Raw genomic sequence first — 17785 nt, 5'->3', positions numbered from 1 at the left:
TACCTTTCCAGTCTTCTTAACACGTTACACCCTCCAATCTACTCTGTGATCCAGTCATTAGCCTCCTGTCCTCAAACATGATACTCTCTCTCCAGTCTCCAGGCATTTAAACTGGCTGTTATGCAAACCTGGAATATTCTCCTTCCCCATGTCTGCTTCCTACCTTCCCTGGCTTCCTTCAGGTCCCAACTAAAATTCCTCCTTCTTTGGGAAACCTTTCCTGCCACCATCCCCACCCTCAACCCCTTAATGCTAGTTCCTTCCTCTGTCAATTTTCTCTAACTTATCTTGTATGTACAGTATCTCAAAGAAGCGTTGAAGGCCAGTGATGGACTGGACATCAGCTTTGTCCTCTGTGAGTCTGTTGAATTGCTTGAACATGCAGCCCATATTCTGGGCAAACTCCTGGAGGGAGCCGTAGGGGGGCAACAGTTTCTCCTGCAGGCAAGCTGGGATCAGAGTGAGGTCCAGGGTGTCCAGCTGCTCCACTGAGGGAGTGGGGTCTGTTGCCAGTCAGTGCAGGGGACAACATAGCTCATGACAGAGCAAGGCCAGCAGCACACACTCACACTTCTGCTGGTTAGTAGGTGACAGCTTAGCAGGGCAGGCCATCAGGGGTCTGGGCCACACTATGGGACCAAGAAAAGGGACCTCATCTTTACATTCCACCACCTCCTGGAACAGGGAGCAGCTCCACTCCTCCCCAGGCACTTCCTGCAGGGTGGCCAGGTGCCATTCCAAATGGAAGCAGAATTTGCACTGGCTACACATCACCAGGTCCTCCGGCTTCTGGCAGGCATGGCAGACAGTGGCCCCACGACTCAGGGGCCACTAGTGGCAGAAATGGCTGCCAGGGCTGCATCAGGCCTACCCAGCACTTCCAGGCTAAAGCTGGTGCTGCCACTGGGTGAGGCCTGGTGAGGGCCCTCAGTCTAAGACATCCAGGGGAAGTAGGAGCAGCAGTTTTTTTCTCCAGCCCCTCCACTCCTGGGGGGGGCTCCCATGGCAGCCTCGGTCTCTTCCTCCTTAACCATGGGCATGGGTGGCATGGGAGGCCCCCCCTGGCCCCTGGCTGGCCCCCCCACTCTTGATGATGAGGAGGCTGTAGTCCTCATTGGTGGTCCCAGGGAAGACTTTGAAGACAGGGAGGTGACTGTCCACTGTAAGGTCCAGATCAAGGCATTCCAAGCCACTTGGGGTACCTTCCACATAAGGCCACTCACTTCCCCATCCCCTGATCTGGACCTTTTCATCCCTGACACATTGGGCTCAGCATTGTAGGGGTCATCTGGGCTGTAGCTCCCATAGCCCTCCTGCAGGTCCATGGCCAGACTGCCTCCAGGTTTGCTGGGGGCTGGAGAGGGGCCATGGAACCAGGTCCACTCCTCTGGGAAACAATCTTGCCAAAGGCCTCAGCACTTTTGGTCCAAGCGTTGAGGTCCCACTGGAACTTCATGTCCCCCAGGGCTCCACGGGGCCCATGATTATCTTGAAGGCCCTGTAAAGCTGGAAGTAAATCCGCTTCTTGGACAGCAGCAGGGCAGTGTTGTTGCTCTCTGGGGCCAGAAGGTGAAGTGCAGGATGTGCTCCTGATGCCCCTCTGTCATTTTCTCGGCATCGTTGACCAGCACGTGCCCCACTTGTTCAATTCTTTCATGATCTGCATCATGGCCATCTTCACATCCATCTGCACCTGCTTCTGCACATCCGTCACCTGGCGAATCAAGGTGCACTTCCTTGGTGTTCTTCTGCAGGGTGGCGTGCTTATCCCCCAAGCACTTGACCAAGGAGGCCAAGAGCTTCCTCTGCTTTCTCACAGCATCCTCCAGGAACTGGTACTGATGGTCTTTGTGGGCATTGAGTTGGCAGTGTCGGCAGGTGAGGGTGTCGCAACTCTCATAGAAGAGGACCAAGGGTTCGTGATTTTGGACCGAGCAGTAGACGGTGCACTCCCCATCACGGGACTTGGCGGGACCAGTGGAGTAGACGGTGTGGTCCTTGGTGTAGTTGATGTGCTGGTGAGCCTCCACACAGGTCTCACAAAGGGGCTCCGAGCACTACACCAAGTAGCTGGTGGCCAGGGCATTGTCCTCACAACTGGTGCAGCACTGGTTGGCATCCTTGGGGTTCAGTGCGGCCTTGGAGCCGCTGTCCCTCATGTAGTAGTTCTCCACAATGTCCTTGGCAAAGCACTGCTGCCTGCACACCTTACAGTCCACCACAGCGCCACCACTCCAGTTGTTGGCGGCCGTGGGGGCGGCGCCACCAGGCACGGAGGCCGACCCCGGCAGCAGGCACTGGCGGCGCACAGAGTGCATGCAGGCAGGGTAGCAGGCGCGGCTCCCGCTCGGGCCGCAGGCGCTCCCGGCACACGCCGCAATGCTCCAGCAGCTCGGCCGCCTCGCTGGGCCAGCCGCCAGAGCCCGTGCTGCCCAACGAGGCGGCGGCCGCGGTGGGGCCAGAGCCCGCGGGGCCCGAGGGCCCGCCAACCGAGGACGCCGACTAAGCGGCGGCGGCGGCGGAGGCCAAGGAAGACTCGGAGATGGCAGCGGGCCCAGGTGCCTAGGGCCCCCAGGCTGCCTCCGAGGCCGAGGCAGCCGCCCTTCCGGGGCCTCCGGGCCCGTCCCGGGAGCCCGCGCTGCCCGCGCCCGCGCCCGCCTCCACAGACGCCACCATCCCGCGGGCTCAGCACGGGCCTCATGCTCCGATCGCGCTCCGCCGCCACCGCAGCCAAGGCGGATCGCACTGGGCGCGGGCACAGGCCTTGGTCACAGGCCTCAGGCTTAGTGTTTAATAAATGGTGGTAAACTTTTGCTGAATTCAATTGACATTCTTCTTTTTGCTTGTCTGGGTCTGGATGAACTCTTTCCTAGAAAGATGATTTTTCTCAACTCTGCCTAAACTGGGGAAACTAAATCTGGAACTGACCTGGAGAGCAACATGAATAGTAAGGCATCTAGGTGGTGCAGTGGATAAGAGTGCCGGGCTTGGAATCAGGAAGACTTGAATTCAAATATGTCCTCAGACACTTACTAGCTGTGACCTTGGGCAAGTCACTTCACCCAGTTTGCCTTGATTTCCTCATCTGTAAAATGAGCTGGCAAAGGAAAAGCCAAATCACTCCAGTACCTTTGCCAAGAAAACCCAAAATGGGGTCACAAAAATTTGGATATGACTGAAATGACTAAATACAACAAATAGTAAGCATTACAAGTATCTTGTTTACTCTGCAAGCCAAGGAAATTCTTGTGAAGTCCAAACTGGTAGATACTTCTTGAAATCTTAAGCCATGAAAGTCAACCAGGCTATGATTGGAGGGGAGGGAAGCTACCAATAGTTATTATAACAAAATGGCTGAATGAGAAACAAAAGCAACAGGGAACAGAAAGCTTATTTGCAGTAATCTGCCTCTTCTATGTTAAGCTTACACTTGCAAATTGATCTCAACTCCCTCTTTTAAAAGATGTAAATCAATTCTAAAATTCAAATGAAGACAGAATAAGACAATTCTCTGGAAATCCTGTACCAGATGGCTTCCTAACAATAACTGTGAGGGTGATTATGTACAAATGTCAACCACTCTTCAAACATTCTCTTGCTTGAGTCACATGTAAGTCTTCTCCTAGAAAACAGAGTAGATTCCAGTCTTCAAAATACAGTGCCATGCAATTCTACTTTATGATAGGGTTTGAGAAATGCCATAGTTCTGACTAATTGAGCGTATCTCAAATACAAATTGCTGTTGTTGTTCAGTTATTTTTCGGTCACATCTGACTCTTCATGACCCCATTTTCAATTTTCTTGGCAAAGGTGCTGGAGTGGTTTGCCATTTCACTCTCTAGGAAACTGAGGCAAACAGGGTTAAGTGACATGCCCAGGGTCACAAACTAGTCAATGTGTGAGGCTAGACATGAACTCACAAAGATAAGTCTTCCTGTCTTTAGGTCCAGCTCTCTATCCACTGCACCACCTAGCTGCCCATATATAGATTACTTACTTTCAAAGAATTAATATCCAATGAAGTATACTTACCATAAAAATTCTATAGAATAATTGTATAAATTCTGTTGGGAGGTGGCACTAAAGGCCATTCAGCCAGACTTCCTAATTTTAGAGATGAGAAATGGCTCCATAAAGGTCATGGATTATGGTTTCAGATATGGAAGAGATCATCTAAAAGCAAATATCTGACCTCATAGAACAGATGATGAAAATGGGGCCCGGAGAAGTTATGACTTACCTAAGGTCATATAAATAATAAGCAGAGCTAGGATTTGAATCCATGTTCTCTCAAAGGTAGTGTTTCTCCTACTGATCCACATTGCCCAATGTTGTTTGGCCAGTGAGTAGAACATGATTGGATCATAAACCTGGAGCTAAAGACCTTAGAAGTCATCTGATTTAAGCCCTTCATCTTAGAGTTGAGGAGGAGGAGCTAAGTGGCACAGTGGATAAAGCGCCGGCCCTGGGGAGGACCTGAGTTCAAATCCGGCCTTAGACACTTGACACTTACTAGCTGTGTGACCCTGGGCAAGTCACTTAACCCCTCATTGCCCTGGAAAAAAACCCCAACATATTACAGTTGAGGAAACCAAGGCCCAGAGAGATTAAATAATTTGCCTAAGGTCACACTAGTAGAAGGTCAGAGGCAGAATTTGAACCCAGGTACTTTGCTACAGATTCAAGTCAACCACTTCCCACATTCTGTCTAGGTTGCATTGTGACCAGGTCCTGCTCAGGACTGGCATGAGACTGGGATAAACCAACTGGATAATCTGCCTCTAGACTCTTTTCTAGGCTTTTCTAGTCTGAGGGCATCTGATATCACTTGGTTTGCTCTAAATCATTCTTGGAATGCAGCTGTGAGGGAAAAATCCATCCTCTTCTCAATAATTCTCAGGAACTCAGCAGCGAGGTGACAAAGGCTTTATTTTCTTCTCATGAGAAGGAGGCACCCTAGTGTGCAGCTAGTGGGTGCCCAGAAAAGGGGCTCGTAGGCCCTGTTTTATACCCTAGTCCCTAACGCAAATGGACCTTCCCCTTTTTCATCACTGGTCGGGGTTACAATCTACGCGCAAAAACTAGCTAATCGGAATGTAGTATTCCCACCCCTCTTCCTTGTATGGGCATAACTCAGGAGTGGACCTTATACTTCCTTATATGGACAGAACTCTGGAGAGGACCTAATTGAGACCAGGGCTCCTTGAACCATGTGACCTTGCTAACCTGAGGGGGAGATGGGGATCTGAGACCTTTGTCCTACAAGCAGGTCAGTGGAGTATGACTGACCGTTATATCCACATTGAGAGGAGACAATTACCCATTTCTCACAGCAGCCATATCCTGGTCACAATACACCACTTCTTGTTCTTCCTTACTTCGAGGTAGGCTTTCAATTATTTCAGAGGATACAGCAACAGAACAGGTTGAGCAGTTAAGGACTGCACAGGAACTTAGAGCCTTCTGACCACCTATCTTCAATATCAGAAACCCCTGTTACTCTGCCTAAGAATCATTCTCAAATGGTCAGCAGACTCCTATACCTTCCTTCTCTCATCATCCCTGTGATACGAAATGTCTGCAAAAAAAACCCTTCTCCTTCCCAACTTTAGTTATACATTCCCCTTTTCCCATCTACGTCAATCCAACCAACTGTGCTACTAGATCTACCCTTCTACCAAGCCCTTGATTAACATACTTCCTTCTTTCTTATACCACTATCTTGCCGTTTCATCTTCTAGTACTTTCTGAGACTTGGCTTCTTCCTGATGATACTACAACCCTAGACATTCTTTTTAGTACTGGTTAAACTTTTACTCACATCCATTCACCAGGGGTTATAGGAAAGTTGGAATAATCCTTGTTCCCTATTGCCACTTCAGACACTTTTACTCAGCACCACCTCTTCCTTTGATATTCATTTAATCCAAAATGTTATCACCCAAAGCAGATTCTGGTAGCTGTCAAGGCATTCTCCTCACCTTTTCAATGAGTTCAATGCCTGACTCACAAGCTTCTCCACTCCAACTACTGCTATCAATCAGGGGACTTCAATATACATATATATTTTCCCTCAATACCCTAACTTCTCAGCTCCTCAATCTATACAATTGCAATGACCTCCTCCTCCAACTCAGAAACTCACAGGAATTGTCATAACCTCGATACTAAAGTTACTCACAAGTGTTCCATTTTTATGTTCTAAATTTCCTTTTATATTATATTTTCATCTATCCATCTCTCCCTATGCTTTAGCTTTACTAGTTCTAAGCATACTCTTTCTCCACACCATGCTCTCCAAACCTTTTAACCCTTAATACCTTCCCAGGACATCACCTGTGCTGTCTACATTCTCCTCCCTTCCCAATCTTCACCCTTTGTTGAATCATTTCAACTTGTTTTCTTATCTTACCAGTCACTGTGAGACACATATCTTTGACCTTTGCCTTCCCTTCCCCATTCCCTTGTGTGTCCAGTTAAGCCTCATAGTCTTCTCCATTAAACACCAAAGACATTCCTTTGTTCCACTGGCCCCTCTAATTCTTTTGCAAAGCTCCCTTCAAGCCCAAGCAATGTGTTAGAATATGTCCCTACTTTATTCTCAGTTCTTAGCTCATTGCCTTGCCCTATTAATTGTGTGGCATCTTTCCTAACCATCCCATGATCTCTTCCTTGGATTATACCTCCCAGGGAGAAATCATTCATAATCTCATGCAGGCTCCTGAAATGTCAGGATATCTGCAATCCAGAGGAGCAGATGGGAAATGCCAAACATAGTCAATTCTTCAGCCAGTGGGCCTGCCATCTATGTCAAAAAGGTCCCTACGCTTAATAAAAATGGATGGTTTAGACTTCAGGGCCATGTGAATAACAACATGGTGAACTAAACTTTTCTCCAATCCCCAACACCTCTCAAACCTCTCCAGAACAGATTATGCACCAAAGATGATGCAAATTCATCTGTTTCCATGGTCTAGAACACCCAGAATACAAAGGGAGGTTAAAAAAATACCCTGACCTCACTTAGCACCCCTCCATATACCTCCCACACTACTGGGAGGAATGCTTCACTAGCAGACCCAAGTCCATAAAAACCAGTTGCTGTACCCCAATCCTCCCTTGCCCTTTGCTGTGCAAAAGAGTCTTGGTTCTAGGCTGTGGAATTTTCTTCGGGCCTAAATAGCCAGTTTGACCACAACCCTTTGGGACCAAAAACCTACTAGGGATCACAACCAGGAAATACCAGTGCTGCAAAGCTCTGAACTACCAGTGATAGGACAGAAAACTAAAGAATAGAGAAAATGGGATGGGTCACCAGGACAGGATCCTGCATGTGGGGAGCTATGCAGCACTCCATCAAGCCTGAGGGAAGAGCACAGCATGTGACCGGAGCCAGTTCTGACCATCTAAAAGTCAGCTAGGTGATATGGGGGAAAATGGGGTATGGGTTGGGGTAGAGGTTCGGGGTCCTTAGGAATTCCTCTTTAAAGAATTACACCCTCTTGCACACAAAACTTAGTTAGAATAAGGTGATAGTTTATTTAGGAGCAAGGGAAGGGAAGGGTGGGGGAAGGGAAACCATGAAAGAAATCCTTAGACTTTTCATGGGGAGATTTGGCATAAAGCACATGGCTCAGAGGTACCAAATCTCCTTGAACAGGAGACTGGAAGGTACTTTTATAGAGGACTGATGGGGGTGGACAATCTGCCCGAGAAAAGTTCCTTTAGTGAGAGAGGACCATCCCCCACTGGTGGTAGCTGGGGGAATTAGGTGAGGAGTGGAGGACCATCCCCCACTGGTAGTGACTAGAGGAATTGGGTGAGGGGTGGCTACAGATCCCTCTTCAGAACACAAAGACCGCAGCCACACCCAAATTTATCTCCCCAGGGTAAGGGAGACCAGAATGAAGGGTAGGAATCCCAAACTAGCTCAGTCCGATTTGGTTCAGTTTATCTCTCTAGGAGTTATCTGTCCTCTGGTTTAGTTTCTCAAGAAGCTTCCTTGATGTGCCCCAGAGAACTTCTGGGGTGCTCTGCACCCCATGATATAGGGAAGAGATCTAGTCTGGTAAACCATGAATTTCCTAATGTAGGGGGAAGCTGAGATAACCTTTAGATCCAGCCCCCAAGGAAACCACAGAGGAAAGGGAGTCAGAAGTGAGTGATAAGGAAAATAAGGAGGGAAGAAGAATACTGAATGTACTAAAGATTCTAAGAAGAAGTCTCAGAAACCTTGAAGATAAACAGATAAATTGACAACAAGAGAATTACCTTCAGATCTAGGAAATTAGTTCAAGAATCTAAGAATAAATACTATGAAATGAAGGAAAATGATCCAACATTTGATGAGATAAAGGACCCTGTAGAATTTGAGGAGATGGAACCACCACATGTGGCTGCTGAGTGGTTACAAAAAGAAATGAAAATCATGAGAGCATAATTTATGTCCTGTACAGCAAAAATCATGAGCAGAATAGAAAATCTTGAATCTGCAGTGTTAAACCTCACCAAAGAGGGGAAAAAAGGAGAGAAAATAATATATTGGGAATGCAATTGTGAAAGATGACATAGAAGAAGAGAAACAAAAGATAAGAACATTAAAAGAAACTATGTTCTGTATGCAAGCAAAATATATGGATCTCAAAGACAGGATGCATAGAAATAGCTTAAGAATCAGAAGTCTCCCAGAAGAACATGACTGAACAAAAATCCTTACATTATGTTAATGAAGGAAATCATGGAAGAGAACTGCCCAGAACTTCTTAACCTAGAAAAAGAAATTCCAGTTGGAGGAATTCACAGATCTCCTCAACAAAAACAACAGCAAAACCAAGGTTGCATATTCAAAGATACTAGTGGTTAAATTTAACAATTCAATTTAAAACAAACAAATAAGTGCTGCAAGCCATCTAGAGAAAGACCTTCAAATACAAAGGAAAAGATAAGGACATTTGAATAACCCCAGACTATTCTGCAACCACTAGAAAAAGGAGAAAGGAAGGAAATAATGTTCCAAAGAGCACTGGAGCTTAGAATTCAGCCCAGGTTGACCTATTCCACAAATCTGAGCTTAACCATACAGGACAAAAGATGAGCATTCAATAATAAAGAAGAGGTTGAAATATTTTTAGAAAGAAAATCAGAACCAAAAAGAATATTTATTTCTCAAACACCCCAAACACAGAAATTCAGAAGTGGATAAATATAGACAGCAACTGAAAAAGAAGGACAACAGAGAAACCAATAAGAGATTTCTTTCTAAAATGCGTAAGGGGACTGGTGATTGCAGAAATCTCATTAAGGTAACAATGAAGAAATAGATGGGGTTTTATGGATAGAACCTGGCAACAGCCTGCCTATAGGTGAATGGTATTTTTTTTTTTTTTGGTTTTTGGTTTGGGTTTTTTTGGTTGTTGTTGGTTTTTTTTAATGGGGCAATGAGGGTCAAGTGACTTGCCCAAGGTCACACAGCTAGTGTCAAGTGTCTGAGGCCAGATATGAACTCAGGTCCTACTGAATCCAGGTCTGGTGCTTTATCCACTGAATGGTGCTTTTGTGGGAAGGTACATGGAAAGGGGCAGGGGAAGGGGCAGGGGGTGGGGAGAAGGGAAGGGGATAAAGTCGGAGCCCCTGGAGCAACTAGCACTTGGAGGAGTTAGAGAGCATGGAGAAAGGAAGATTACCAGCTAAGTGTTGGGGGAGGACAACAAGAGAGCATATAGATCAATGCACAGGGAGGGAGGGAGGGAGGGTTATGCCCTACTATGGGAGAGTATCCTTTCTGACATCTGCAGTAATAAGCATCATTGTGAGAGTGAGGCACAATGGAAAAGGGGAATCCATGGGGTAAGCCCTGCAAGGCATTGGCAGAAAGTACCTAGAGAGCAGATCCTAGAATGGATACCTCGGGAGTTTTGATTGCATGAAGAGTACAGAGAAAAGAGAAACTCCATATGATTCTAGGTATCATGAGAGGGCTAGAGTAAACAGAAAGAAAAAATGGATAATGAAGAGAGTAAAAGAAAAAAATTGAATAAAAAAAACCACCTAGTAAACAGGGTTAGAAGGGAAGAAGAAGAAGGGGGAAATCTACCTTACTGAGATGGAAAAAGACAGGGGGAAGAAATATATAACAAAATAAAAGCATGAGGGAAAAGCTAATAAAAAATTTCTAAAAAGATTAAAGTAACTGAAGGAACATAAGACTGTGTCTATAGCAGAAGAAAAAAATCATTACCTAAAATAATTTTTGGAGAAACAATTTCATCCCGATGGAGGAAAAGATAAACCTAATTCTTATAATGTTAAATGTGACTGGATTTTTAAAAAATCAAATAAAATGAAAAAGAATAATAGATTGGATGAGAAAACAAAGCCTTACAATCTGTTGCATGCAAGAAACACATTTACAAAACAAAGACATACACAAAAGAAAACTGAGGGAATGGAAGATAATTTACTATGCATCAAGTGAATACAAAAAAAAAGTAGGTTTTGCCATCATACTATCAAACAAAGAAAAGAAAAACATTCAAAAAATAAAAATGAGTAACAAGGAAACTATTTTGTGTTGAAAGGAACCATAGACAACAAAGCAATATGAGTAACAAATTTATGTGCCCTAAATGCTTTAGCATCCAAATTCATAAAGGAAATAATATTTGAGTTTCAAGCAAATATAGACAGTAATCAATAGTGACAGGAGACTTTAATAATTCCTCTCTCAGTTTTTGATAGGTCTAATTGAATGATGAACTAAAGGGAAAATGTGGAATTGAACGAATTACTGGAAAAACTAGAGTTAAAAGACTTATGGAATCTTCTAAATGGGCCAGCAAAAGAAAATACATATTTCTCTACACCAGATTGAACCTTTACAAAAAATGACCATGTACTATGGCAAAAAATACATGTATAAAAAGGCAGAAATGACCAACACATCCTTTGTGGAACATAATGCAATAAGAATAGCAATTGGTTCAGGGACAATAAATAAAAGGTACAGATCAAATGGATACTTAACAATTAGATCTTAAATAATAAGTGAGTCAAAGTACAAATCATAGAAACAATTCCTATATAAAAGAAAACAATAATACTGAAATAAAACATACCAAAATTTCTGGGATGTAGTAAAGTAGTCCTCAGGGAAGAAATTATATTTTTACAGTCATCATTAGTAATATAGAAAAGGAAATTTAATGAATGGAATATGCAGTTTAAAAATTAGAGAAATAAACTTAAAATAAGCAAAAAAGAAAAAAATAACAAAATTATAGGAGAAATAGATGAACTGGAAATTAAAAACAAATGATAAATTAAGTGTGTTATGTTCAAATAACTAATAAACTAGTCATTACTCATTATTAGCAATTATAATAATTGATAAATTAGTCTCCTCAGAGACTAATACATTTCATAAGTCCTTAACTAATTTAATTAAAAAGAGCAGAAAATGAAATCAATAAAATAGCAAATGAGCAAAGTGAAATCACAGCAAAACCAGAAGAAATAAAAAGAATAGTCAGAATACATTTTGCACAGTTATATGCTAACAAAACTGAGAACACAAAAGAAATAAAAGAATGCTTTCAAAAGCATAAAATGCCCAAACCATCAGAAGACCCAGAAGAAATCTTAAATAACTCCAGTTTCAAAAAAGAAAATAGATCTAGTTTAAAGGAACTACCAAAGGGGTTGGGGAATCTCCTGGGCCCAATGGATTCACAAGAGAATTCTATCCAACTCTTAAAGAACAGTTGGTACCCGCTTACCAATTATTCTTGAAAAGTGAGAAAGACAAAACCCTACTGGAATCTTTTTTATGAGACAAATATAGCCCTAATATTTAAACTGGGAAAAAGATAAAACACAGAAAGAAAACTATAGGCCCAAATCATTAATGAATATTAACTCAAAAAATTTAAACAAAATTCTGTCAAACAGGTCACAGCAATTTATCCAAGAAATCATTTCTTATGATCAATGGGATTTATATAAAGGATGTAAGAATAGTTCAACATTAGGAAAATAATCACCATAATTAATCATATTAAAAACTAAAACATTTAAAATTACATGATCATCTCAGTAGATGCCGAAAAAATCTTTAACAAAGTACAACAATCTTTGATGCTAAAAACCTTACAAATATAGGCATAGAAGGAACTTTGAAAATACCATAAAAACACCTATCTGAAGCCAAACAAGCATCTTATGCAATGAGGTTGCACTAGAACCCTCCCAACAAATATGAGAGTAAGGCAAGGCTGTCCAGTCTCCCCACTATTTTTTATATAATACCCTTTTTCCCCCCAATCTTAACAGTACTTTATGTTTTCCAGTGACATGTAAAGATAGCTTTCAACATTCATTTTTTTTTTTGCAGGACAATGGGGGTTAAGTGATTTGTCCAGGGTCACACAGCTGGTAAGTGTCAAGTGTCTGAGGTCGGATTTGAACTCAGACTCCTGAGTTCCAGGGCCTGTGCTTTATCCACTGCACCACCTAGCTGCCACCTCAACTTTCATTTTTATAAGATTTTGAGCTCCAAATTTTTCTCCCTCCCTTCCTTCCCTCCATCTCTGGTATTATTCTAAAAATGCTAGCAATAAAAACAAGACAAGATAAAGGAATTAAAGGAATAAAGATAGGTAAAGAGGATTGGTAAAGATGAATAATGTTCTACTTTTTTAAAAAACCCAGGGAAACAGCAAAGATACTAATTAAGATAAATAATATCTTCAACAAAGATTCAAACTGCAAAATAAATCCTCAAAAATCAACAGCATTTCTTTATAATAACAAAACACATGAAGCAATAATAGAAAGGGAACCCCAATTTGAAATAACTACAAAGTGCATAAAATATCTGGAAACCAACCTTTCAAAGAATACAAAAGACTTGAAAGAATCTTCAATTACAACATACTCCTTAAAGAATTAAATGCCAATATAATACAATGATAATAACTCCATATAAGAATTTATACTTTTTAAAAAATTTATACTTTTAATGCTATAACCAATCAAGTTACCAAAAGAATACTTTACAGAGTTTGATAAAAATAATATCAAAAATCATTTGGAAAAAAACTCAAAAGATTTAGAATACCAAGGAAAATGATCAAAAGAAATAAGGATGAAGGGGGAATAGTATTTCCAGACCTCAAACTATGTTATTAAGCAGAAGTCATTAAAAAATAAAAGCAACTAGTATTGATTAAGAAATAGAGATAGATCAATGGAACAAATGAGACAAAGGAGATTGAGAAACAATAGAACTCAATAACCCACTATTTGATAGAGTTAAAAACCTAAGTTACCTAGAGAAAAACTCTCTATTTGATAACAACTTCTGGGAAAACTGGGAAGCAGTTTGGCAAAAATTAGACACATCATACTCCACAATATATTCTAAACTGATATGTGACCTTAATATAAAAGATCACTCTATAAGATTATTAGAATAGAAACAATTCATATACCTCTCACAGCTAAAGGTAAGAAATACATTCTTAACCAAAAAATAAATATAGATAATTGCAAAAGATAAAATAGATAGCTTTGATTAATTGAAATGGAAAAGCTTCTGCACAGAAAAAAAAACCGTATATCTAGAATACAAAGGGAAGTTATTGAATGAGAAAAAAATATTTGTATCAAATTTTTCAGATGAGGGTTTGGTACCTGAGAAACAGAGACAGACAGAGAGACAGAGACAGAGATACAGAGATTTATAGATAGATATATAGATCTAGATATGCATACATATATGTATCCACACACATATATAACACTAATGTGTGTGTATGTATAACTAGTAGTCATTCCCTAATAGGTAAGTAGTCTATGGATATAAACAAATAGTTCTCAAAAGAAAAACTGGAAAGTATTGATGACCACTTGAAAAAAAATGTTCCATATCACTAATAATGAGGAAAATGTAAACCAAACCAAAACAACCCTGTGGTTCCACCTCATACCCTGCAAACTGGCAAAAATGAAAAAATAAAATGGCAGGTCAAAGTTTGAGGGGGTATGGGAATATAGACACAGTAATATGTTGTTGGTAAGGCTGTGAAATGGTAAAGCATTGTTACTTTTCAAAAAGCAATTTGGAATTATGCAAATGAAATTACTAAAATGTCCATATCCTTTAAAGTTGAGACTCCATTACTGGTCTTGTACCCCAAGGAATATATTAATAAGAAAAAAGTCCAGGGGCAGCCAGGTGGCACAGTGGATAAAGCACCCTCCCTGGAGTCAGGAGGACCTGAGTAAAAATTCGGCCTCAGACACTTGACACTTAATAGCTGTGTGACTCTGGGCAAGTCATTTAACTCTCATTGACCCTTCCCCCTCAAAAAACAAAAACAAAAACAAAACAAACAAAAAGAAAAAAGTCCTCATATACTCCAAAATATGTAAAGCAGCACTTTTTTATGATAGCTAAGAATTCAAAACAAAGTAGATTCCCATCAACTGAAAAATAGCTAAACAAATTGTGACACATGAGAGTAATGGAATACTACTGTTTTGTAAGAAAATGCATGTGATAAATACAGAGAAGCATGGAAAGATTTATACCAACTGATGCAAAGTCAAGTAAACAATATAAACGGAAAGAAAAATGACACACCAAAAATTTTAAAAGTAAATGTGAGAAAATTATAAAAAGCAAATGGGCTATCTTTACATGTAACGGGAAAAAAAAATAAAATACTTTATTTAAAAAAAAAAAGCAAATGGGACATGAAGGAAGAGACAGGAGAAGACACTTACTCTTTCATGGTGAGGGATGTTTCTAGGTGTTACACAATGCATGTTTTCAGACATTCTTAATCAGTTATGCCATTTTTTCTCTCTAAAAAAGATACTATTTATCATATGGGATAGTTGTCCGTAAAGCAGTGGGGAAAGGATACATGTGGTAACATGGTGATATAAGAAACAGAAAAGATCAATAATTTTTTTAAAGACGTTTAACAGTTCTTTTTATATTATTTTCTAATACTTAGTACATGCAGTGAAGGCTACTTTTTCTTTTACATTTTGACATTAAAGAATCTATAGAATTGTTGCCAAATCTTGCCATTTCTACCTCTACAAGATCTCTTGTATTTGTCCCTCTGTCCCTTTCCCACTACTATTGCAATAGCTGTCTAATTAGTTCTTTGCCTCAAGTCTTAAGTCTCTCCCCACTCTAATGCACTCGTAAGACTGCCAAAGTGATTTCTCCTATGTTAAGGTCTGAACTTGTCACTCCCTTAATCAATAAACTCCAGTATTAGGGAGAGGGAAAGAAAAAGGGGGAGAGGGACAGAGAGGGAGAGGGAGGAAAAGAGAAGGAGAGAGAGAGAGAGAGCGTAAGCACTGGGCCTGGAGTCAGGAAGACCTGTATTCAAATCTAGCCTCAGACACTAACCTCTGCCTGCCTATTTCCTCATCTTTAAAATAAGAAAAGCAATAGTATATGCTTCCCAGGGCTGTTGTGAGGATAAAATGAGATACTATTTGTAAAGCACTTTGCAAAACCTAAATAGCTCTATAAAACCTAGATATCATCATTATCATCGTCAAGATAAAATGTAAACTGCTCTGTTTGGTTTTTAAAGCCTTCATAATCTGGTCCCAATGTGTCTTTCCTGGGACATTCTACACCACTCACTTCCGGAATTCTTCAGTTCAGCCAAACTGGCCTTCTTTCTGCTTCTCCTCACACAGCTCCATGACTTTTTACCTATTGTATCCCATGCCTCCCTCCTAACTTCCTCTTCATGCAATTTCTCACTTCCTTCAAGACTCAACAAATCAAGAAATAAGTATGTGTTAGGAAAGCTCCCCACCAATGTGATACTATTCACAGGAGCTTGGGAAGGACCTTGGCTCTTCTGTATATAATGATTACAGTTACGTGTGGCTCTCCATCATGTTTCTAGCCCCCTCCATATGAATAAATGTTTCTGGCTTTTCTATTTGTATCTTAAGTGTTTAATACAGCTCTTTGCATTGAGTAAGCATTCAGTACATGCTTTAATCCTTCTTTTATATGACTTTCCAACCAGGGGGTTGACAAGGTCTATACTCACCAAAGAAGACACATTTAAGATTCAAGTACTTCTGAGGGTGAATTAATTAATAATTATTTGCGGAACACTTATCTTGTTCCCAGCATTCATTTGTGTCTAACCTGTTGGCGCTTCTATAATCTTCAAAAAGGTGACAGCTCAGTATACATGGCAGGAGAGCTTCTTCTGCCAAGACTACAAGTACAGTGTGATAAAACTATGAAGATATGTTTTGAGTTCTTATGCACAGGATTCCCCATTCCTTCCTCTTCCCTTACCCCTGGCTCCCTCTGTCAGGTCATTTATTGGATGGATGCAAGCCATCTACCATGTAGCAGCAGCTCTTTGGAAAAAGAGGATGATCCCCTGCTCCCCAGATAAAAGCAGGTTGGAAGAATTCCCTTAATTACAGAAATAGTCAATGGATACCCTTTGGAGACAAATCTATCATTCCGAATATCTGTCTTTACTAACCCAGCCTATCTATCACACTGAGCAAATCTATCACACTGAATATGTCTTTACTAACCCAGTCTTCATAGCCTGCTCCAGGCTTGGCTAATAAATAAGGGGAAAGGGGCAGCTAGGTGGCGCAGTGGATAGAGTACCAGCCCTGGAGTCAGGAGGACCTGAGTTCAAATCTGGCCTCAGACACTTAACACTTACTAGCTGTGTGACCCTGGGCAAGTCACTTAACCCCAATTGCCTCACTAAAAATAAATAAATAAATAGATAAATAGATAAATAGATAAATAAATAAATAAATAAGGGGAAAACCCTCTCTCAATGTCATAGGATCATAGATTTTGATCTGGAAGGGATATTACAGGGATTATCACAGATGAAGAAACTGAGTCTCAGAAAGATGAAGTGACCAATGTCCATACAGATAGTAAACAGCTGGGCTATTTACTCAGACTGGGAACTAGATCTTCTGCCTCCAAGGCCAGGGCCCTTTCCATTGTATTTTACTATTCGTTAGCTTCTTTCAACTCCAATTTATTGGACAAAATTTGCAGAGGTTCAAAATCCCAACCGTTCTCTTCTCTGTAAAAGAGTACAAGCCAAAGAGGCCTCTCCCTTAGTCTGTGCTATGCCTCAAAAAGGATCATAGCACTCATGATGATATCTGGCATTTATACAACCTCTAGATTCTGCAAAACACTTTACATATATGATCTCATTTCACCCTCACAAAAATCCTAAGAAGTAGTTACTGCAGCCGTTATCTCAGTTTAACAGAAGAGGAAGTTGAGTTATGAAGTGTCCTACCCATCATCACATAGCTAGCAAGCATCAGAAGCAGAATTTGAACCCAATTTCCCTCACTCTAAAATCTAGTGCTCTAGTATGTCATCAATCCAAGGCAATTCAACAAGCTTTTGTTAATTGGTTACCATATAGTAGGCACCATGCTGGATGCTAGGAATATGAAAACAGAACCCTAACAATCTCAGTTCTCTAGGAATTATAAAGAGATGAAGTTAAAATTAGTTTAGGAAAAAAACCAGACCTAAAGATTTGTGCAAAATGGATGTGAAAGTCAATCAATCAATCAATCAGCATTAAGACTTCACTCTATAGGAGGCACTAAAATGAAATAGTCCTTGTCTCCAAGAAAAATACCTTTTGTATTGCACAAATGTGTATATAAGCACTCAGAAAATATTTACAAAACAAGCTCAAAGTAACGGGAAAGGAGGAAATACTAACAC

General features: G+C 41.1%; 1 pseudogene; it reads right to left on the bottom strand.

Annotated features, from left to right (window-relative positions):
• Positions 1-252: 252 nt before the first annotated feature.
• On the bottom strand, positions 253-6157 carry LOC122738848 (annotated as a pseudogene).
• Positions 6158-17785: the final 11628 nt, after the last annotated feature.

This window comes from Dromiciops gliroides, chromosome 2, assembly GCF_019393635.1.
Source record: "Dromiciops gliroides isolate mDroGli1 chromosome 2, mDroGli1.pri, whole genome shotgun sequence".
NCBI classification, from domain to species: domain Eukaryota; kingdom Metazoa; phylum Chordata; class Mammalia; order Microbiotheria; family Microbiotheriidae; genus Dromiciops; species Dromiciops gliroides.
Note: the sequence above shows the minus strand (reverse complement) of the source record. Positions and strands in the feature narration are given on the sequence as shown.